Source organism: Sturnira hondurensis, unplaced genomic scaffold (genome assembly GCF_014824575.4).
Source record: "Sturnira hondurensis isolate 20B ecotype Veracruz unplaced genomic scaffold, ASM1482457v3 Scaffold0017394, whole genome shotgun sequence".
Classification (NCBI taxonomy): domain Eukaryota; kingdom Metazoa; phylum Chordata; class Mammalia; order Chiroptera; family Phyllostomidae; genus Sturnira; species Sturnira hondurensis.
In genome coordinates this window covers 5,311,066-5,335,809 of record NW_028090025.1, presented here as the reverse complement: position 1 = coordinate 5,335,809, position 24,744 = coordinate 5,311,066, and the positions used below count along the sequence as shown (strand labels likewise).

Sequence of the window (24,744 nt, the reverse complement as noted above, 5' to 3'; positions counted from 1 at the left end):
CAGGCCCTAGAATGGCTAACGGCTGTTTTAAGACTTTGTTTTGGTGGGTTCCATCTGAACTTCAATTAGTGGACACACTAAATAATCTTTACAGCAGCAAACATCTGTATTTTTTAACTTTTACTGTGGTAACAAACAACCTTAAATCTTAAGGTTGGAAAGAAGCTCAAAATGAACTGCATGCGACCGTGGGGTACTTGCAGTTGCTACTGAAGTGTGATAAACACGGTACCTACTCACATCCCCACTGATGAAAGCTAGATTCATGATTATCCCCAAAATCTCAGAAGGTGAAAATATTCCTTCGACTAGATAAGGTAGCAAAGAGAGAGAAACAAAGATGTATTATTCACAAACAAATATGGGAATAACATGTATCTATGACTACCTTGCATTCTCATCCCCAGAGAAGGAAATATGAAGGGTGGGTATCATAAGTAATAGAACATCTACATCTGAAGTTTACCTTGAATTACAAAATTAAGTATTTTTCCATCAGTGAACATTTGGACATACCCACTACATAGGTACCTATCTCTCTATTATCTATCTAGCTAGCTAGCTAGCTATCATCTATCTCTCATTGTATATCAACAGCTACATTTTTGCACTACTTAGAACACTATTGCTGATAGAATAGGCACTGAATAATGTGCTTGAGGAAACAATAAATTAAATCAATAAATTTATTATTTTAAAAATAAACCAAAATGTCTAAATTGTTAAATTTGTGGTTGTAAAACAAATTAAATATGAGCAATCTATGAACATGTTTTTAACTTTAACTTATCTTTGAAATACATATTGGCTCAAAGTTAAGTAATTTAGTTGAGCAATGGTAAGTCTGAAAGAAACTGAGGTTTTATTGGATTAAGTTTTCAGTTTAATAAAATATAGAATCATTTCATCTATATCTAGAAGACTGTCATTTAATAAAAGAAAGAACTTTGATGATCTTAAGTTTCTGTTGCTAACTATTTATAATAAAATTTTGAATAAGATGTCAGTCATAAAATTCTAAAGTCCTTGGTTTTAGAGGATTGGCCTGTTTTTTTGTTTGTTTGCTTTTTGTTTTTTTAAAGATTTTATTTATTTATCTTTAGAGGGGAAGGAAAGGAGAGAAGGAGAGAAGTATCAATGTATGGTTGCCTCTCGTGAGTCCCCTGCTGGGAACTGGCCTGCAACCCAGGCATGTGCCCTGACTGGGAATCAAATCGCAGTTGTATAGTTCGTGGGCCCGTGCTCAATCCACTGAGCTATACCAGCCAGGGCAGGATTGGCTTGTTTTTAACACTAGCCTTTATGTTTGCTTCTCATTTTTCTACAATTTTCCTCATAAAAGTAAGCTGTTGAATAGAACAATAAAATATTTACTTAACGGTGAGCATTCTAATAGAGTGAGCATTAATAGAGATGTATCCATGTTCACTGTACCCCACACCCTGAAAGCTAAAATATTTTATTAAACCTGAATTATTTATTTACAAGGCTAAATATGACATTAATATCAAAGTCATATGTTATTTTATACATAACAGCTTCTGTTTCTAACTAATAATATTTTTTTATTTTATTTAATTCTTGTTCAAGTACAGTTTTCTGTCTTGTATTCCCAGCCCTGCCCCCCCCCAGTGCTCCCCGCCTCCCTCCCATTTCCATCCCCCACCTTAGTTATTGTCCATGTGTCCTTTATACTTGTTCATATGAGTCCTTCCCCTTCTAACTAATAATATTAAATTTAACTTTGCATTTAATATAGTATTTATTTCTATATATTCTGTTCTAGGTAGAGGAGATATGATATTTATATCTTGGCATTAATTTCTCAGTTTTAAAATTGGACAAATTATTCCCAGGATAAAGTAAGGTGACTTGCTTGTCCTCATTCCAGCAATTAGTAGTGTATCTAGAAATCAGTTTTAACAGCTCAATTTCTGGGTTAGGATTAGAATTGTAAAAAGAACTCATATAAACATTCTAATTCAGAGTTCACAAAGGGGAATGAGATAGAAGCAGACAATTTGCTACTTGCTTTTGTACGTATTCTCCATATCAATTTCCAAGTAAGGTATTTAAAGGCATATTCAGGTTGTTTCTGCTAATATCAGACTGTGGAAAGTTAAAGATATGTTACAGAAATTCTTTTCACGTTTCCAATCTACATGATGGGTCTCTTGAGATAGGTAGTTTCCATCACCACCATATCTACATCTTAGTTCTTCCACCAGGATGCTGCAGAGTTTTGTGATATAGACTACACATGTGTTCCTTAGTATAACGTGAATCTTTAAACAATGATCATTTAGTCAACTGATTTCCTTTTAAGTACTATTAGAGATTAGCTACCCAGGAGTGACTCTTATAGCTAATCTTAAAGAAAATGCATTTTAATAGCTTGATTTGATCTGAAAACAATGTATCAGATTGATATCTAGGCAGAATATATTTTAGAATCAGTTTACTACACTGGCAGCCCATTCGCAAACACTGCAGAGGAGTCTCACAGTGTCCATTTATATGTGTAATAAACCACCTGAGAAAAGTAATGTGTGCAGAATTAGATTTTACTCCACTAATTCATAATCTGTTAAATCTACTCAGAAGACAAACTGTTGCTAGGCAAGTATCAAGTTTGATATGGGATAGCATGGAGAACCAGGATTTTCTCATAAAGACTTTCACTGCCTGCTGAATGCTGACATTCACTCCCTCATTTTATAAGTAGATCAAATTTCTATGGTTAATGTGAACTTTGTCTTTGACTTGTGATTCTATATTCTACCTTATTAATAAACCACATCATTACACCTTTATATATCCTGCATAATGTTATGCCTGTAGGACACACCAGAAAGCCATGCTTCATCCTTCTGAAGTTTAGAGTTCAGATAAGATTATTCCATAAACCCCTCAGACATTTTACTTGTGCCCAGCTCTGGTGTGACAAGTATCTTTAATCTATGTTTGGTCAACCAAACAATATATACACCTTCTAGAAACCAAAGTTCAAGGCTGAATTCTTTAGCCTTTTGTTTCTACAGTTGTAAGGAGGAAGGGTGTAAATTCCAATGATCTCAGAACCAGAAACCCTGGAATGCAGACTGTTTCTAACAGAGCAGCTGGCTAGATCCTAGCCACAGAAGTGTTAGTAGTACAACTCCCTAGCATATGAGGTTTTGCGGTTGAGATGAGATCTGGAGGTCTGGCGAACAAGTTGTAGAGCAACAGTGGGGACCTCCCTTTGGATATAAGCTGTAGTTTGAATTAGCTGCATTAGTCACTTTGCATTTTGCTTTCCCACAAAAACATATTTTTATCCTTTGGAATTAAAACAACATATCTAATCTCTCTCAAACTTCTATAAGCTGTTGCCATATGTAATATGCGTGCTTGTTAACTTTCCAAGGAACATATGATAACTTTCAGATGCTTCAGAGCCGTCATCAAGATCGGGCAACAGTTGTGGCATGAGACTGTGGTGATAAGTATATGTATGAAGTGGGGTAAGTGGGATGGGATTGCCAGTAATTGTGAATTTTTAGGCAGCTAGGCTGTGCTTTGTACACCACTTACTCCTACCTCTGCACACAATGAATCCTGTGTAGCAGAGGTGCTACTTTTGGGGGCTAAATAAACAGGATATTTCTCCTGAACCTTTGTTAGCTCCTCTTTAAAATGACTTAATTCTTGGGAAAACATGGCTCTGATGGTATTGAGAGCCAGATTCTATGCAAAGCTATTCACCTGTGAATGTACCATAAATATTGGTTGACTGGTTGACTAGTAATACAATACTTCTGTGGTTCTCCTAAAGATCAAGCAATGGACTGAATAATCCTGCAAGGTCTCTTCCAGGCTAATAATTCCACTTTTGTCTTTCTAGTCACAGATGAAATATAATACCAAGAGTTATATGTAATATTGCCTGTTTCAACATGTGAACTTTAATAAACAATGCATGGCATATTATTCTTTCTACTTGAAACACACATGCAGATGGCCTTTCATTAGTAGCTGTGACACCACTGGTCAGGTGTTTCACCTCATCTACTTAATAGAACTTTGAACAAAAATGCAGATTCATAAAACTGCTTCAGGTCAGGTCTAGGGTTCTTACCTCTCAGAAATCACTATGTATGGGTGATGCCTCCCAGCACTGTATTTTCATACATTAACCTTAATGACTGACATCAGAATCATTCAGGGTATAAAAGGTCCTTGAGATTTAGTAGTTAAGGGATATAGAGCCAAATATCTCTTTCTTTTTCTTATTTTCACTATTTGTGTGACTATGGAATCTGTACCAACTTATAGAATACAAGTAAATTGTAGAGAAATTATTTTTAAACTAGTAACAAATGACCCATAATCACATTATCCAGAGGCTTTGTCTTTCATTTACATTATAGCATATTTCCTGTTTGTATATATAATGGAATATACACACTCACACATATATTAGATATCATGTGTGTCAAATTTTATATCCTGATCATTCACTTTATCCTATCATACAAAATTTCACCAAAATATTTTGGGGTTCTAAGTGCTTTCCCCCTTACAACTGGTCTTCTGTAGTACACATTCTGCCTCCTTTTCTACACTGTCATTCACTTCCAAGCTCAACTTTGAAATCCTCATCTCATCTTGCTGAAGAAACCAGTCAGTCCTCTCTGTCCTACAGGACATCTTTTGCTTAATTTTTTTTATTACTCCCACCATCATGAGACATATAAGACACTTTAGTTGTTTCCTGACTAGTCTCTCTCTCTCTCTCTCTCTCTCCTTACTATTTTTATGCCTGGTCCTTAATATTGGTGGTTCTCCAGAGTTCCTTTCAGCTACTCAGTTAATATTTTTTTCTCAGTGAACATGCTCAGGTTGAGGTTGATAGCTTATTTACCTTTCTCCACCACTACCACGATTTCCAAAAGTCTGTGCTCTAGATCTTCCCCCTGAATCCCAATCACTCTAGTATTTACTAAGTTCTTGCTACTTGATACTAATGGTTGTATTCCTTAGGAATTCTGAGGTAAACAAGACTCTGTGCCTGACAGAAGTTCTGTAGTCAAATGATGCAATTTTATCAGAGACTACTGGACATTAAGCGTTTAAAATTCAAAAGGTCCCAATCAGACTTAATATTTCCCAGCTCCAAACCTCATCACTCTCTTATGTTCCCTACCTGGATTAAGGACCTCTTCATCCAACCAGGCAATCAAGATCATTTCCCATGGACCCCCTTCTTCATCTCAGTTAGCTCCCAATTTTTTCTTTTGTCCACATTTCTCTTCACCTTAACTTTCAGTATCTGATCATTTTTCTCCAGAATTACTGCAATAAAATTCTGAATGTCTTATCTGTTTTCTGCTTTAGGAAGCAACAGTGTGTTGCTTCCTAAAAATGGTCACTTACCCACTTCAAAAAAATGAACAAAAACAATAATTGCAAAATAATGGTGGGTTTCCATTGCCCAATAAATGAATTATACTCTGTTGATTTGTGATAGCTTAATCTTTCTATTAAACTAAATATAAAATACAATTAACTGTAAGTGAATGAATTTAACTATATTTCATAACTAGAAGGTTCTAATAAATATTTCTATCTTTGAGGCTTAAAGTAATACTGCTGTATGTGAAAATGTGGTATTAAATTATCTTTACTCAGATTAAGCATACTATGGTAAATATTATTTAAAGAGGCATAATAGCTAAGATTTTAGATTTTAGATTTTTAGAGGAAATAAAATGTTTAAATCCCAGGTCTGCCTCTAGCTAGCTATATAACCTTAAACACATTACCTAACTTCTTTGTTTTTGAGTTTCTTTATTGGCAAGATGATAATGGCACAGATAAAATAATCACTTAAGTAATAAAATTGTCATATTAATTAAACAAAGTTAATTATTAAGACAGCCTCTTATGAGCCTGGTGCAGAGTAGGGGAACAAGACATTCGAATACTTATTTCCTGGTGATGGTTTATAAAATTCTCAGGCATGTAAGAAATTGTAGTGATTTCACAAGAAAAACTAACTTCTTAACAGACACATTTATAGGTATTTAGGATTCTCCTTTTTAATGTTTAAAGACATGTGCAATTGATTTTTGAGAATTGCTATATTAACTAAAATTGCATCGATACTTTCCACAAAGAAATGAGATACACTGTTTGCGGCACCAAGTCCTGAAGGGCTGGGTTAACATCTCCTTAACTCTTAACTACTTAGACTGTCTGGGCCTCAGTATTTTCATCTTGAAAGAAGTATATTATCTTTCTCAAAAATCCATGACTCAATTAAAGATAGTGAATGCATGTCATTCAAAGTCGATATTAAATAAATGATAGTGACATTTATTTTAAATATAAGAATGTTTCAGATACAAAATTATAAGAAAAGGATAACATGCTATACAAATAAATAATATAGTTATATTTGGGAATATTTGAGATGATGTCTAAACTTATGTTTAGCTGAGGAAAAAAATAAAGAAAAGTGATCACTTAAAAAGTAGCATAGGTTTGCTTGCATTTAATACCACCAATACTTACCATCAGGAAGCCTGAAAATCTTGGGTAGGAGAAACTACACTCATCTTTTAGGGTTCTATCATTTGACACCTCCTCTGTGTACCATGAAGTTTGCTCTGCACATTGTACATCCTTCAAATAGTTGAATCTCTCAGGCTGAAGTTTAGGTGACTCCAAGCCAGATCTAATCATTTGAGACAATATAATATATTAGATTTAGTTAAGTTCTGAATTTGGCCTTTTCACCAGTCCAGACTTAAAAAAAAAAAAGAGGCATGCATGCATTCTGTTTATGTTTCTTGTTTCTGATCATGTCATTTTCACCATTTATTTTAGTTTTTCTCTTCAAAGAAAAAAATCTGATTTGTGTACAGTATTTTATATCGGTAGTCTTTAAGAGTCTGCTACACAATAATAATTAGATGTCAACTTCTGACAAAATAACAATATATCATTGAAGGTGTCCTTACCAAAATACTGAATCCATCAGGAAGACTTCTTTAGGTCTATTTTTTCTGTCAAATTGAGTGTAAAAAATTTTTAGGTTCTTAGATAACCCTGCAAAAAAAAAGTAGTCCTGGAAAACAGATTGAAGTGCTTATTATTTTAAGTTTTCTAAAATCACACAATAGCATACGATTGAGTTATATTGCTTCCCTATTAGCTTTAAGAGTCTTTGAGTGAAAAAAATTCTATTTATAACCTTGACTTTAAAAAAGTAATGGAGTTTAAAACTGAGCAACACATTAATTGAGAGTGAAAAATTATACTAAGATCGTGCTCCGCCTGAAACCAGGCACCAGGTTTTCTGTTGCATCCACCAAGAAACCTTCTTTAATCATTAGTTTCTCCTTAACACACCTCACCACACTTGGGGATGGGGAAGAAAAGCATTTAGGCTATTGTATTTCCAATAACTTCCTTCTTTACAATTTCCTTAATGACAACATGTATTCTTCTTCTCCTACCAACCTTTTCTGTCGTATATATTTAAAAATAGCATTATACTTTCTACTGCATGAGATAAAGTGAAACAATTCATGACTCTCTGCATATTTTAAGGTAATTTTGTATAATTCATGCAAAAACAAATTTTGTTTTGTTTTGTTTTCACCAGTCCAGATTTTAAATATTATACGGATAATGCATAATTTTAAATATAATAATTGCATTATTCAAGCTGAGTATCTATCTTTGGGGAGTTTAAGTAGAGAAGCAGAAGTCACCAGCTTTCAGTGGAAGAGGCTCTATGAAAATACAAATATAAGGCCAGGGGACCTTGTATCCCTCTTCCCTGTCCCCAGGCCAGGGGCACAGCTGGGGCCACAGTTGCCTTTGCTTCTTATCCAGTTGCTGTCATTGAGTTTGTAACTGAGTCTCAGTCCTCTAAATATTCTTCTTTCTAGTTTACACTGCTCATGCTGAAGGCCAAGACCATTTTTTTTATTCTAACAGCTACAATGACAGGGTCACTAAAAAATGGAAAGTGTATCTTCAGAAAAGAAAAGCTGTAAGTACACACCCAGCATTTCAGTTCTTACACAAATTAAATCCATACAAGCAGGCATGCAATGGGCAGTCATTATTTCATGCAAAGGTAGCGCAAAGTTCTATTTTTCCTGCAGCTTTTACAGCCATTAGAGTCAAAGCTAACAAATGCCATTGCTATCTTATTTCTAGTACAATTACTGCACTTTGATGAAATACACTTGGGGTTATTTCCAAGAAAAAGGCAGTGTGGTAATGCAGCCTGTACTAATCAAAAGCAATTCTGGACAGAAAACATTCATTTTATGAACATAAAAATTTCCTCTATTGTATTCAAGACAGAGTGCCCTGGTGGTATGCTACAGAGCTATAGGGCATATCTCGAAAGTGATTGACTGGCCATAAAATCCATTCTTAATTATAAAATAAGGTTCATTTAGATAAATTCACTATGAAAGAAATGGTGATAGGATAGAAAATAAGTGGATTTTACCTTTATGTGTTTCATGTATTTTTTCTTTCTTTCAATTATGATGATTAACAAAAATGACTACATTTCTCTGTATTTTCTAATGGTTCTTGAAAGAGTTATTGGACATTCTTTATAATATTTAATTTATAATTATCTTCTAATTTTAAGAGTTTATACAGGCATATTTATATTATAATATAGTATAATATATTACAAAACTCCCCAGAATATTTTTCATTTTGCTTTTTAAAATGTATTCTTGTTCAGTTACAGTTGTCCCACCCTTTTCCCCATTGCTCACCCCTAGCCTGTAACCCCTGCTCCCACAGTCACCCCCTTATTGTCCTTGCACATGAACCCTCTATTTGTGTTCCTTTGTTTGCTCTTTCCCCTTCTTTCCCCCATTACCCTCCTCCCATTTTCCTTCTGGTTCCCTGTCAGTTTGTTCTTTATTTCCAAGTCCCCAGAACATTTTTAAAGAGAAACAATCTTTATAGTGAATGTTTCTGGGTGTTTTATTATTTTATTTGCCATTCTAAAGACAGACTTCGATAACTTAGGAAGCACCAGAAACATAGCATTTTTTTAAATATCAAATGCAACATTACCTGTCTTTTTCTTTCTCCCTTTCCTCCCTCCCTCCCTTTCTCCCTCCTTTCCTTCCTTCCTTCTTTTCTTTTTTTGTATAACTTTTTAAAAAAACCAATATAGAAATCATGTGTTCTGCATTTCTGCTTTAAATTTGAAATATGAAATGCATCCCTGTGCTTACATTTCATTAAAAAAGAACTCTTACTACTTATAACACCTTTAAATTTACTAATGTTATCAACTAATTTCCAGTTAATAACTCAATTCATCTTCACAGTAATCTTAAAATGAATACTATTGTGATGATAATGATCATATCCTTTACACAGTTGACAAAACTGAGGCACAGAAAGGCTCACTAAGTTGGTCATAATCACCCAGCTAATGAGTGGTAAGGCTGAAAATGAACCTGTGCAGTACAACACCTACGTTCCTGCTTTCATCTTTAAACAATACTCATTTTTTTCTGTGCTTTGTTGTCCCATTGTGATGTTTACAACAACATGTAACAGTGGTATATTCCGTGTTCCCTTTTTATAATGAAATAAAAGAGACTGAGGGAAGTTAATTAACCAACTATTATTATAGAATCAAAGTGCAGTGTTCTTTGTATTCAGTATTTTTTTTCTTATAGCACCATATTACAGATAATGTTTATGGCTTTTGGAAGCCATGCATACATTGTACTATCACTATTTTACAATTTTCTACATACTCAAAAGTCATTATTTAATACATCTTGATATTGGGTACCATACTACACTCCTTAGTAGCAATATATTTTTACAGGAACTCACAAAAATAAGAAAAAAAACTTCAAATATCCAGTAAGAATAAGACACTGGCATATTGTCCATACTATCAGCCTAAATAAACTTAGTTTTATATTAGACAGCTTAAGAGAATTTTAGGGTAAGTGCTATCAATATTAATTGATATTAATTGGTAAGATATTAAGCAAAAGATATTTTTAATCAAATCATTCATTAAGATCAAAGGTGTTCTCACTAAAAATAAATACAATAATTTTGACTTAAATATTTTAATACAATCATGTACAAATACACAAAAAATTCATAAACTATTAAATGAAAAGAAAAGAACTTTCCAGATAGTACAGTCCGATAGTATATAGGTACATGTGTAGGTTTATAGATATGACATAAGAAGAAAATAAAATCTGGAAGACTAAATATTTAATAATCATTTGTACTGGTTAAGTCATATGATATGTTTTGGTGATTTTTATATTATTTGATTCTTTTTATTATTAGAATACATTATTCCCTAACTAAAAGAATAAATTATATATGTTTTACCAGTTGAAAACTATAACGTATAGAAATAACCCTCATCATTTTATATAGAACTTAATATAGATATACATGGTAGAAATTAATATTAAGATTAATTAAAATTTGAGATAAATATTTTTTCTTTTGCCACTTCTTCCAAATCAGTTTCTCCAGAGTACTACATGGTTTGGTAATTGTGGAAAACTTTTGTTGTGGTTGTTAAATAAATAATATTCTATTGAACAAAGAAGAAAACCAAATATTAAGGAAGTAGTGCTTAGTACTTACAAAACTAGTAAGATTAGAAGAAAATAAAATCAAGAACACTGCATAAAGACTTAAAGGAATTTTGCTTTTGTTGCATACATACACAAAGACACCATATCCTTTATCATACATAATGTGAAAAAAAGCATTGTGATATATAATTTCAGATATTTAGAAATCATGTCCTGGCTGGTTTAGTTCAGTTGATTGAGGGCGGGCCTGCAGACCAAATAACCGCGGTTCAATTCCCAGTCAGGGCACATGCCTGGGTTGCAGGCCAGTTCCCAGGAGGGGACCCACGAGAAGCAACCATACATTGATATTTCTCTCTCCCTCTCTCCTTCCCTTCCCCTCTAAAAATAAATAAATAAAATCTTAAAAATCATTAAAAAAGAAATCATAAAGATAAGGCCTTAAGATATTGTTTTAATGAGAATCAAAATATTAGAAATGATTTGATTTAGTAGAACAGCAAGTCATATTGATATTTTTCTTTTATTTTTTTCTTTTATTTTATTTTTTAGTCTCCTGTAGCTTTATTTTTTAAATATAATTTTTATTTCATTCTTGTTCAAGTACAGGTTTCTGTGTTATATTCCCAACCCTACCCGCCCCCCGCCCCATGCTCCCCGTCTCCCTCCCCTTTCCACCCCCGACCCTAGGTTATTGTCCATGTGTCCTTTATACTTGTTCATGTGAGTCCATTCCCTTTTCCCCTATGATTCTCTCCCCTCTCCCTTCTGGACCCTGTCAGCCTGTTCCATATTTGAGTGTCATTGGTCGTATTTTGCTTGCTTGGTTGGTTTGTTTAGATTCCTGTTAGCGGTGAGATCATACGATATTTGTCGTTCACCGCCTGGCTTATTTCGCTCAGCATAATGCTTTCCAGTTCCATCCATGATGTTGCAAAGGGTAGTAGTTCCTTCTTCCTTTCTGCAGCATAGAATTCCGTTGTGTAAATGTACCACAGTTTTTTGATCCAGTCATTGACCAATGGGCATCTAGGTTGCTTCCAATGCTTGGCTATCGTGAATTGTGCTGCTATGAATATTGGGGTGCATAGGTTCTTTTGGATTGGTGTTTCAGCATTCTTAAGATATACTCCTAAGAGTGAAATTGCTGGGTCAAAAGGCATGTCCATTTTTAGTTTTCTTAGAAAATTCCATACTTTTTTCCATAGTGGTTGTACCAGTCTGCAATCCCACCAACAGTGAACTAGGGTCCCCTTTTCCCCACAACCTCTCCAGCACTTGTTGTTTGTTTCTTTGTTTATGATAGTCATTCTGACTGGTGTTAAGTGCTATCTCATTGTGGTTTTAATTTGCATCTCTCTGATAGCTAGTGATATCGAGATCTTTTCATGTGTCTTTGGATCCTCTGTATGTTCTCCTTGGAGAAGTGTCTGTTCAAGTCCTCTGCCCATTTTTTAATTGGGTTGCTTGTCTTCTTTGAGTGGAGTCATGTGAGTTCTTTGTATATTTTGGAGATTAAACCTTTGTCTGAGGTATCATTGGCAAATATGTTTTCCCAAACAGTTGCTTCTCTTTTTATCTTGATACTGTTTTCCTTAGCCACGCAGAAGCTTTTAATTTTGATGAGATCCCATTTGTTTCTTCTTTCCTTTATATCCCTTGCTCTAGGGGACGTGTCAGTAAAAATATTGCTGCGTGGAATATCTGAGATTTTCTTGCCAATGCTCTCCTCTAGGGCTTTAATGGTTTAACGGCTTATATTTAAGTCTTTTATCCACCTTGAGTTTATTTTGGTGTACAGTGTAAGTTGGTGCTCAAGTTTCGTTTTTTGGATGTAGCCATCCAGTTCTCCCAACACCATTTGTTGAAAAGTCTGTCTTTACTCCATTTTATGTTATTGCCCCTTTGTCAAATATTAATTGACTATAGAGATTTGGGTTTACTTCCGGGCTCTCTGTTCTATTCCATTGGTCTATGTGCCTGTTTGTGTGCCAGTACCAGGCTGTTTTGATTACAGTGGCCTTGTAATACAGTTTGATATCAGGTATTGTGATCCCTCTTACTTTGTTCTTCTTTCTCAAAATTGCAGCTGCTATTCGGGGTCTTTTATGGTTCCATATAAATTTTTGAAGTGTTTGTTCTATGTCTGTAAAATATGCCATTGGTACTTTAATAGGTATTGCATTGAATCTGTAAATTGCTTTGGGTAGTATGGACATTTTGATGATGTTAATTCTTCCAATCCATGAACACAGTATATGTTTCCATTTGTTTGTGTCTTCCTTGATTTCTTTCTTCAGTGTTGTGTAGTTTTCTGCATACAGGTCTTTTACCTCCTTGCTTAGGTTTATTCCCAGATATTTTATTTTTGTTTTTGCTATATCGAATGGGATTTTTTTCCTGATTTCTGCTTCTCCTGATTCATTGTTAGTATACAAAAATGCCTTTGATTTCTGGATATTGACTTTGTATCCTGCTGTTTTGCCAAATTCATTTATTAGTTCGAGCAGTTTTTTGGTAGAGGCTATAGGATTTTCCATGTACACTATCATGTCATCTGCAAACAGTGCCAGTTTTGTTTCCTCCTTTCCAATTTGGATGCTTTTTATTTCCTTTTCTTGTCTGATTGCTGTGGCTAGAACTTCTAATACTATATTGAATAGCAGTGGTGACAGTGGGCAACCTTGTCTTGTACTTGATCTTAGTGGAAAAGCTTTTAGTTTTTGCCCATTGATTATGATGCTGGCTGTAGGTCTTTCATATGTGGCTTTTATTATGTTGAGGAATGCTCCCTCTATTCCCATTTTTCTGAGTGCGTTTATCATAAATGTGTGTTGAACCTTATCAAAAGCTTTTTCTGCATCTATTGATATGACCATGTGATTTTTGTCTTTGGTTTTGTTTATGTGGTGTATTACATTTATTGATTTGCGTATATTGAACCATCCTTGCATCCCTGGGATGAATCCCACTTGGTCGTGGTGTATGATCTTTTTGAGGTATTGTTGGATGCGGTTTGCTAATATTTTATTGAGGATTTTAAGCGTCTATGTGCATCAGCGATATTGACCTGTAATTTTCTTTCTTTGTTGCGTCTCTATCTGGCTTTGAAATTAGGGTGATACTGGCTTCATAAAAAGAGTTGGGGAGTTTTCCCTCTTTTGGATTTTTTGGAATAGTCTGTGAGGAATAGGGGTTAGCTCTTCCTTAAAAGCTTTGTAGAATTCTCCAAAAATATGGAACGCTTCATGAATTTGCGTGTCATCCTTGCGCAGGGGCCATGCTAATCTTCTCTGTATCGTTCCAATTTTAGTATATGTGCTGCCGAAGCGAGCACTCTTTTCTTTTTTTTAAGATTTTATTTATTTATTTTTAGAGAGGAGAAGAGAGGGAGAAAGAAAACGGGAGTGACATTAATGTGTGGTTGCCTCTCACACACTCCTTACTGGGGAACTGGCCTGCAACCCAGGCATATGTCCTGACTGGGAATCAAACTAGCAATCCTTTGGTCACACAGGCTGGTACTCAATGCACTGAGTGACACCAGCGAGGGCTGATATTTTTCTATTTAGTTTATTGCACAAGTTTCCTGTATATTTTGAACTTCCATATCTATGATTCAACTGTTTATTTTTCCTTGTGCCTATGCAAGAAGATTGAGAACCCAACAGAACAAATACTGAGCTCATCACTATGCCATTCAGAGGTCACTATGGGTATCAGAGTCCTTAAAAGTGTTATGGGAAAGTATAGCAGGGATTAAACCCTACACTATAGGGGAGACCCGAGTCAATCAGGGCCTGGAATCTATGTAAAATCACAGCAAGAATCCTCTGCAAGCATCAGGAAGTCAATTAAGCACCAAATTGGGAATAAGAAGGGGAACTGAAGGGTCCTGACTGGGAAGCTAAAGCTTTCATGTGATTAAAACTCTGGATCTAGAGCCAAGCATCTTATCATAGAGTTGGGACCACTGTTGTTCATCAGGGTGAGTGAATAGGTTTAAGAGTTGGGCATGGGCCAGAAAAAAGTAAAGAGCAGCTAGAGCCCATTAGCTATATTCACGTTCCCTTTCATTACATCTGACTGCTATAATCTTTCGTGAGTAACTATAATTGCTTTACTATTACCTCCCAATTTCATGTTATTCTCCTTTTTACCAACTTTTACCTGGATCATGTGATCCTAGGGAATATCATTCCTAGCTTAACAAAATTCATAGTTTATAAACCAACAGAATTGGAATGTACAATTACATTGATACCTACTAATAAATCATACCTTTTCAGTATTCTAGCCCTGGTTTACCTGCTCACTCCACCTACCCCATTGATTCTAGCATGCTCATGTGAATTTGTGAGAAGAATGAGCCATAAACAACATGCAAACTGCTTAAAGAAATCAGCAGGAGTGAATATAGAGAGACCATGATAAGACTTTACTTCATCTGTTCTCTGACGGTGACAAGTCTGCTGGGCAGAGCTGAGCTTCTGCTCTAGCTCTATCAAAACTGTAATCATGAGACAATATGGAACAATACAAATACTACCAGATGTTACTTACCTGTTTTATACCTGGATGTTTATTATTTTTCACCTGATGAACTTTGCTCATTACAGTAAGGAAAATAGAAATTAAAGTGCATCTTACCTTTAGTCCCCAGAAAGCTAAGCTCTTAATGTTTAGAGAGGTTTTAATTCATGAAAGAAATATCTGTGAGTGAGACCTGGGATTTGCCCTTCCCATGGAGGCTTGAGAGGAAGGAGTTAGATATAGATGAAGAAAATACAGAAATTCAGTGTCTCTAAGAGATAGTCCCATTTTGTGATACTAGGCAGAGCTCTGGACAGGAGGCTGAGAAGAAGGGTAAAGAGAGATGATGGAAGAAAGGCTCAAAAATGGAAACAGATTCATAGGAAATCCATGTAAAACATATCTTAGACCTCTTCAGTAAGCATTATGGCCTACTGTGATGACAAAACAAGTGAATGATCACATGCCTCTAAATATGATATTGTACAAAAGCATCTGCTACCTAAAAGCCACTGAAAGTAGGAACAGCTCAACAGGGTCTGGCACAAAGTCCTGTGTAAGAATCTGATAGCATGACAACTTCTTTAGCAAGTATCTTCTCAGGGAAAGACTCAAGACCAGATGTCAGGCCATGGAATGGAATCTCAATGTGCAAATAGGGTTTAGTTAAATAGAAATAGAAGAATATTATTTCTATATTTCTTGAATACTTTAGTTATAGACAGTGTTTCTTATTGGTTACATCTATTATACAGTTATTTACTACACTCTACATGGCAGTGAGTAGTTGAAGATAGTGGAAGTTTAGCCTGTAAAAATAGAGAGATGAATTATTTTGTTCAGGAGACATTTGATGATGTGAAAGAAAAAAGGAGTTACAGAGAAGAAGCAATAGAGAGAAAAATAAAAATTATGTAAATATATGGGAAATACAGTATCAAGAAGATCAGAGGGAATTAGAAGATTAGAAAGATTAGAATTCATAGATAGGGGCTTATAAAAATGATAAATAGTGGAAAGGTGTTTAAAATTAATTTAAAATATTAAAAAAGTTATAAAATATACAAAGAAGTAAAGGTTGTCTGGTTATTTGATGTATTAGTCCATTTAGCTACCATAACAAAATACCACAGATTAGCTAGTTTAAGAAAAACGTATTTATTTCTCACAGTTCTGGAGGCTGAAAGTCCTGGATAAAGACAGTATGGTCATGTGAGAGCCTCTTCTCAGTTACAGAATGCTGACTTCTTTTATTCTTACATCGTAGAAGGGTCTAGGAACTCCCTGGGGCTTTTTTTTTTTTAAAGGCATTAATCCCATTCATGAGGGCCCTTTCTGCTCACATAATCTAATCACATCCTAAAGGCCCTGCTTCCTAATTGCATTACATTGCACATTAGCATTCCAACATATGAATTTTGGAAAAAATAGGCATTAAGCTTATAGTGCTGAGAGATCTGTGTTAGCAGTATGCCAAATTAGAAAGACTTTGCAAGCTGTTAAAGTAACACACACTAGGAGAATGGCCACAATGGAAATAAAAACACATGTTAAAGGATTTGACAATTAAACATGTGGGAAAATAAGAGTAATTTGTAGGAGAAAGTATTAATGGATCTATAAATAGAAATGATAGGTAGAAAAGTCCATAAGAAGACTGACACAGTAACTATTGAAGAAATAATTCAGGAGTATGGAAATCATATATTTCAGGAAGCAAAGAGGGGTAAAATTACTCAAAGATGGGAAGAACCATCTCTTCTTCAGAACTCCTGCAGAAGTATGGGAATTGGTGTGGAAATGGATTACATAAAAAGAAAAAGTGGTGGGAAATTGATAAACCAAATACAAGCTGATTTTAAAATGACACAAAAAAGATAAAAACAATAATATAATTATTGTGTGGTGGTAAGTAACTGTGAAGGTAAATAAAAGAATACCCTTAGACAACTTTTATGAGCAACAAGGAAAAATGTGGGTGGGCTTATTCTAAATTAGTGTTTACTGAATAAAAAAATCACGAATAAAAATGACTGCCAAACATGACAGCTTTATTTTTTAAATTTATTTATTTTAACTGTTCAAGTACAGTTTTTTGTCTTTTACTTCCATCCCAGCCCACACCCGCAATGCTCCCTACCTCCCTTCCATTTCCACCCCTCCTTAGTTTTTGTCAATGTGTCTTTTATACTTGTTCTGGTAAACCCTTCCCCTTTTCCCCTGAAATTCCCTCCCCTTTCCCCTCTGGACACCGTCAGCCTGTTCTCCATTTTAGTGTCTTTGGTTATATTTTGCTTGCTTGTTTGTTTTGTTGTTTAGGTTCCCGTTAAAGGTGAGATCATATGGTATTTGTCTTTTACCACCTGGCTTATTTCACTCAGCATAATGCTTTCCAGTTTCATCCATAGTGTTACAAAGGGTAGGAGCTCCTTCTTTCTTTCTGCTGCATACTTTTGGTCAGCACAAACCTGTTACTATATCTATTTGTTTATGGGAAACTCCTTGGTGTCTGGCTCAGTGTGGCTTGATTACAAGCTGCAAATTCTCTATCTACAAAATAGACATAATAGAGCCCACATTTCCTTGTTATGGGAGTTAATTAATGTTTATAACACCCTGTAGAGTACATAATCTAATATCTGCTGCTCACATATAAACTCAGAATAATCTGAAAGGCCTCCTTAAGCCCATTTACCCATAGTTAATGCCAGCAATAAAATCAATAAATGAAGAAATTTAAATCCCATTCTATATAGTTTTACTTTATAAATGTCTACTTTTTAATCATATATGTGAGAGATTGACAGATAATATAACCAATACTAAGAAGACAGGTCTTTAGAACCAATAAAACTGATAGGTTGACTCATCAGGACAAGTGAGGGGTTATTTTAGAATGACCCATAATGCCAAAAACAGACAGACCATGGAAAGACTGTGTGTGTGTGTATTTCTAAATACTTAGAGGTAAATTATGCTGCTGAAAAACATAGTTGTCATTTTAGAAAACAACTTATCATTATTGTAAAACAAACTGTGAATCTAAGAAGATTAATAAATAAAGGTTTAAAAATTCTACATAATTACCTCTATAGTCCAGGATATATTGTATTGGCAAATCCATTAAGAACAAAGTTCTTTAATCCTGTTCCTGGAGAGAGGTAATACAAATGTTTGCTGCTTTAAGATCAAATTCTTATAAATATTGATAAAACCATGATTTACGTTAATTGATTTGTTTTATAAATCCCATAAAATGGCAATTTTTACTTGACTTATTTTTTCTGAATTAGTGAAATTGCTTAAAATATCAACAATATTTCAACACTATATTAGAACTTGTGCTGTATATATTTCAAAAGTCAAATTGCTCTTCTCTAAGAAGCTTAAAGTGTGGAGATGCGAATATTCCTGGAGAACTGAAGACTACATAAAATTAGAACTGACCCCTTCCTCTATTACAGTGTGACTGCAAAGGAAGGGAAAAATCATCAGTGTGCAATTACCACAAAGTTCTGCACTTGAATTTCTATCATGCATTTTCATAGCAATTTCCAGTGATTAAGTATTTTCTCCACAATTTTAATCTTTATGAAATTGAACTTAGAGATCTAAATAGAAATACAGCATCTGCCTCTTTCTAACTTGTGAGTCTGGATAATCTATTACTTTCTAAGCTTTTTTAAAAAATTGTTTATGCTATTAGAATTATCCCAATTTTTCCCCTTTGCTCCTCCAACCAGACCCCTCTTCACAAAGTCAATCACACACCATTTTCCAGGTCCATGAGTGACACATAAGTTCTTTGTTTAATCTCTTCACCTTCTTTAAACCAGCCCCAATCTGCCCCTTCCCTTTTATAGTTATCAGTATGTCCCTTGTTTCTGTACCTCTGGTTCTATTTTGTTCATTAGTTTATTTTGTTCCTTAGACTCCAGTTCTAAATGACACCATATAGTATTTGTTTTTCTTTGTCTGGCTTATTTCACTTAACATAATAGTTTTTAGTTCTATGCATGCTGTCACAAAAGATCAGGATCTCTTATTTTTTACTGCTGCATAGTATTCCATTTGTAAATGTACCACAGTGTTTTTATTCACTCATCTACTGATGGACACAGGCTGTTTCCAAATCTTGGCTACTATAAATAGCGCTGCTGTGGACATAAGGGTATCGATATACTTTTTGAATTGGTGTTTTGGGAACTTTGGATCTATTCCCAGAAGTGGAATCACTGGGTTAAAAGGCAGTTCCACTTTTAATTTTGTGAGGAAACTCCGTGCTGATTTCCACAGTGATCCCAGCAATATGCATTCCTACCAACAGTGCACTAAGGTACCCTTTTCTCCACATCCTTACCAGCACTTGTTGTTTGCTGATTTACTAATGACAGCCATTGGTATCATTACTGGTACCTCACCATAATGGTATCTCACTGTGGTTTTAATTTGTATCTCTGATAGCTAGTGATGATGAGCAGGTTATATGTCTATGGGCTACCTGTATGTCCTCCATGGAAAACTGCCTGGAAAATTCAGGTATTTTCCTCATTTTTTAATTGGATTGTTTTTCTTCCTGTGTTGAGTTGGTCTTTATACTTTGGAAATTGAACTCTTGTCCAATGTCTCATTGGCAAATGCATTCTCCCGTAAGTGGATTCCCTTTTGGTTACACAGATAGTTTCACTAGCTATGCAGAAGCTTTTTAATTTGGTATATTTGTTTCTTTTTTCCTTTGTTTCCCTTGCCCTAGGAGATATATTGGCCATATCACTTTATGAGTTATCTGAAATTTTACTGTCTGCTTTTCTCTAGAATTATTATGTACATGACATATTTAAGTATTTTATCATTTTGAATTTATTCCAGTGTATGGTATAAGTTGGTGGACTAGTTTAATTTTTTTTTACTTCTCACAACACTATTTATTGAAGAGACAGTCTTTACTCCATTGTATGCCTTTGTCTCCTTTGTCAAATATTAATTGACCATAAAGGCATGGATTTATTTCCAGGCTCTCTATTCCATTCCATTGACATGTGTCTGGTCTTATGCCAGTACCAGACTCTTTTCATTACAGTGTCCTTATAGTGTAGTTTGATATGAGGTATTGCTCTCCTTCCAACTTCGCTCTACTTTCTCAAGACTACTGAGGCTACTTGAAGTGTTCTCTGGTTCCATATAAATTTTTGGAATATTTGTTCTAGATCTGTGAAATATGCAATTGATATTATCATAGGAATTGCATTGAATCTGCAGATTATTTGGATAGTATGGACATTTTATTATGTTAATTCTTCTTATCTATGAACACAGTATATTCTTCCACCTATTTCTATCTTCCTTAATTTATTTCTTCAGTGTCTTATATTTTTTCTGAATACAGGTCTTTTACCACCTTAGATAAATTTATCCCTAGGTACTCCACTTTTAAAAATATTTTTATTGATTATGCTATTACAATTTTCCCAATTTCCCACCTCTATCTCCCCTCTGCCCTGCCATCACAATGCTCCAGCATTCCCCTGTTGAGTTCATGCCCATGGGTTGTACATATAAGTTCTTTGTGTCCTCTGTTTCCTATACCATTTTTATCTCTTCCCATCTACCTATGCCTACTAACCATGCTTCTTCTTCCCTGTACCTCCCCCCCCCATTACTCCCTTAGCCCTCCCCACTGAACTCCCTCCTTGTGATATTCATCTCTCTGATCCTGTTCCTGTTCTGGTTGTTGGCTTACTTTTTGTTTTCATTGTTTCTCTTTTCTTTTAGGTTCATTTGTTGACAGTTGTGAGTTTGTTTTCATTTTACAGTACATATTTTTTATCTTCTTTTTCTTAGATTAGTCTCTCTAACATTTCATATAATAAGAGCTTGGTGATGGTGAACTCCTTGAGCATGACCTAATCTGGTAAGCACTGTATCTGCCCTTCCATTCTAAATAATAACTTTGCTGGATAGAGTAATCTTGGATGTAGGTCCCTGCCTTTCATAACTTCAAGTACTTCTTTCCAGCCCCTTCTGCCTGTAAGGTTTCTTTTGAGAAATCAGCTGATAGTCTAATGAGAACTCTTGTAGGTAAATCTTTCCTTTCCTCTTGCTTCTTTTACAATTCTCTCTTTATCTTTAATCTTGGGTAACTTAATGATGATGTGCCTTGGTGTGTTCCTCTTTGGGTCCAACTTCTTTGGCACTCTCTGGGCTTCCTGGACTTCCTGGAAGTCTATTTTCTTCACAAGATTGGAAATGTTTTCTTTCATTATTTGTTCAAATAAGTTTTTGATTTATTGGTCTTCCTCTTCTCCTTCTGGCACCCCTATAATTAGGATGTTGGAACATTTCAGGTTGTCCCAGAGGTTTGTAAGAGTCTCTTCACTTTTTCAAATTCCTGTTTCTTCAGTTTGTTCTGGATGGATGTTTATTTTTTCCCTTTTGTTCCAAATTATTGCTTTGAGTCCTGGCTCCTACTTGTCACTGTTGGTTCCCTGAACATTCTGCTTTATTTCATTTTCAACCAAGCTCAGTCAGATCTTTTAGCATTTTGATTGCCAGGTCTTTAAATTCTCCATTTGATAGGTTGGCGACCTCATCTCTGCTTAGCTATCTTGCTGAGGCTTTACTGTTTTTTCATTTGGGTCATACTTCTTTGTATTGGCACAGCTGATAGGTTGTAAGGGGTAGGGCATTAGGTATTCACCCAGTCAGGACAACCCTATTTGTTGCACTGGGGTTCTGCCTGTGGGGGAGGAGCCAGAGAGGAAACAGTGCAGCTCTCCTGCTCATCTCTAGTTCACTTTTCAACAGACTCTCATGTGAGACTGGGACCTTCTCCTACCACTGCAAACACCATAGCCCACAGCCACCTCTGAATCCCCTTAAGTCAGCTGCTCCCTTGCAGCCCACCAAGCCAGGCAGCCAGCACCCCCTCCACCAAAGTCCAAAGTGTTGCCTTGGTTTTTCTGAGTTGGAATTAGTCTTAGCAGAGTTTAGTGGTTTGCTGATGGTTTCTCCCTCTGGATACAACCCTGATGTTGTCTGTAGTTGGTACAAGCCAATGTCTGATGCTGTCCAGTTTAGCTGTAGGCAGTCTGTCTAAAGCTATAAGTGACCCACAGTTTGTGGTTGTCTCCTCAGGCTTGTCTATATCAGGGATGGACCTCACTGACCTACAAGTCTTTTTTTAAATCAGTATAGAGCTCATGGGTGCAACAGCTAATGACTGAAGTCATTGCCAGGACCTTCTCCACCTGCCTCTGCCTGCTGCCGTTGGTCTTAGTCTAACCACTGACCCACCTGTTTCCGAGAGGTCTTCTGATGGAATCAGGAAGATGGGACACCTGGATCTCTTTTTGGAGGTATCATTCATACTTCAGGGAAAATAGTGGGTAGGTTCCCCTACCCTCATGCTGCATGTCTGAGTCTGTCCCAGATTCTTTTTCTGAACTTGGCAGGGTGAAGCCTGTAATAAGACAGCCAGTGGGTCCTCCAGAGACCAGAGTTTGGGTCTGCCAAAAACCAGGAGGGCATTTCTAGGCTCTCCTATGAAGGGAAAGAGCCAGTTTGTTTCGGAGAAAAGTTTATGGAATGGCCATGCCCTAAAGCCAGTCTCTTAATATTTCTGAGTCCATCTATGTTGCTATCTATGTCTTCACCAGCAGATAAGGTGAGGGAAATAAAGAAAAAATAAATAAATAACTAAAAATTAAGAAAAAGGATGCAGGTTGAAGTGAGTAGGATTCTAGAGAGTGGGGATATGGAGCTTCCAGAGTGTGGAACAAATATTTTCCCAAAAGGTGCAATAATTTTCCCCCTTGGAGGGGCTTGTTCTTCTTCAGAAAAATGGCTGCTGTGATATGGTGTTATATTCTAGCATTGGGAACCCCTCCCCCAAGCCTCCCATTCCAGACTCTCTTCATGCCACTGCAAACCACACTGCCCTCTCTTTGCTTGAGCCCAAGGTAAGTGGAAGGAACATGAAATCTCTGTGTTGGCTTCTGAGAACAAAAGCAAGGGAGAAAAATAGAAATGGTGGCTTTGTTTTTAGTGGGCTCTGACTTTCTCTGGTGGGCAAAAAACCCATGGCCTTTCACCACTGGATGCCATGTGGGCGGATAATCCCAGCATTACTGTTCTGTGTTTGGGAGCCTGGTCTGGGGTCTAGGCTTTAGTCTATCTGGGGAAAGCTTCCACAACCTTGTGTCAGTCTTGGCTCACTGCCCATGAAAGTGGTGCCAGGCCCTTTTGTATCCTTGCCTTGTCTACCTTTCTTGAGGTAGTTTCTACCTATTCTTAGTTAAGTATCTCTTCAGGTGGATGTTCCTCTCTTAATTTTTATTTTCAGCTTGGTTCTAGGAAATGGTATGAGGTAGATTCTCCTACTCTTCCTCCATCTTGCTACTCTTCTGGATAATCTGTGATTTCCTTCAGCCTCAGTCTCCTTTACTCTGAAGTTCATTTTTTATTTGCATCTCGAAGTAGTGAAGAGGAAATTAAATGGGATAACTTGAAACACCCACAATGATAACAAGTGCTCAGTATCAATTTAGTTGTGACAGCTTTAGAAAAATGGGGGCCTATGGACAGTTGCAATTGTAAGTATTTTGGAAACTAGGTAGGTAAAAATAAACTAGGTGGGTAAAAATAAACCCAGTATAAACATGATTATACAATAATGACCCAATTTTTATTAACTTAAAAATTATTGACATCCAGCAATCTGACAGGTAAAGAGCTTAGAAGTCATCACTCTGGTACGTACAGTAAACAGAAAATGAACAAACTGAAAATAAACACCTTTTTCTGGGACTCATTATTAGAGAAAATGAAGTCCAAGGCAAACCACCTTCTTGAAAACTTGAGAGACAGGAAAGTTGACAAGTGAGGCCAGCTTATCCAGGCAGAAGCTACTGGAGGTACAGTTTGGTAAAGCACTTACAAGGTACTTGTGTTGAACTGTTGTAAGCTGAGTGTGGACTAGCATGAGGATAAGAAATTCCTAAGGACATAGTTCTGGGAGATGACTACACACTTTCATGGATTTTATTGGAAGAATCCTGCTAGTTCCTTACATTGAAGAATCAACAAAAATCCTCATTTGGCTCTAACCAGAGGATAGAGAAGTAAACATTGTGAAATATGCTCAGAGACTTTTCCAGAGCTAATGCCTACCTAACTGCAGGGAAAAGGACTTCACCAGAGCCTGAGCTGTCCTGAAGGGTGGTCGGTGACTGACTGCAGGCCTGTGCAGCCTTTCTGCCTCACTTAAAGAAAAAGCAGGGAAGCTAAAAACAATACTTTGAAGGTCACATGTCAAGAAACAAGCACACAAACAGTGAGGTTTAATCATGAGTTTATAGAATGTTTCTTCATCCACACTTTACCACTGAACCAACAGTAAATTTCAGCTAAAAGAGGTAAAAGACACAAATATTCTCTGACCAGGAAGACTTAAGGAATCCTGAAGTCAACAAGGGAGAAAAGGACACTGCAGAAGTGGAAGCCTCTGGCACAAAGAAATACAGCACAAATACTGTGAAAACTTCCCTTATATACTATATATAAACTATAGTTAAGTATGGCTGCAAAATGTCCT

The 24,744-nt window shown here is 35.9% G+C and overlaps 1 non-coding gene across 1 annotated transcript; it reads right to left on the bottom strand.

Moving 5' to 3' along the window:
• Positions 1-13,849: 13,849 nt before the first annotated feature.
• Positions 13,850-13,956, bottom strand: LOC119002088 (U6 spliceosomal RNA). Its single transcript, XR_005069672.1, has one exon. It is a non-coding gene; the product is annotated as a U6 spliceosomal RNA (small nuclear RNA).
• Positions 13,957-24,744: the final 10,788 nt, after the last annotated feature.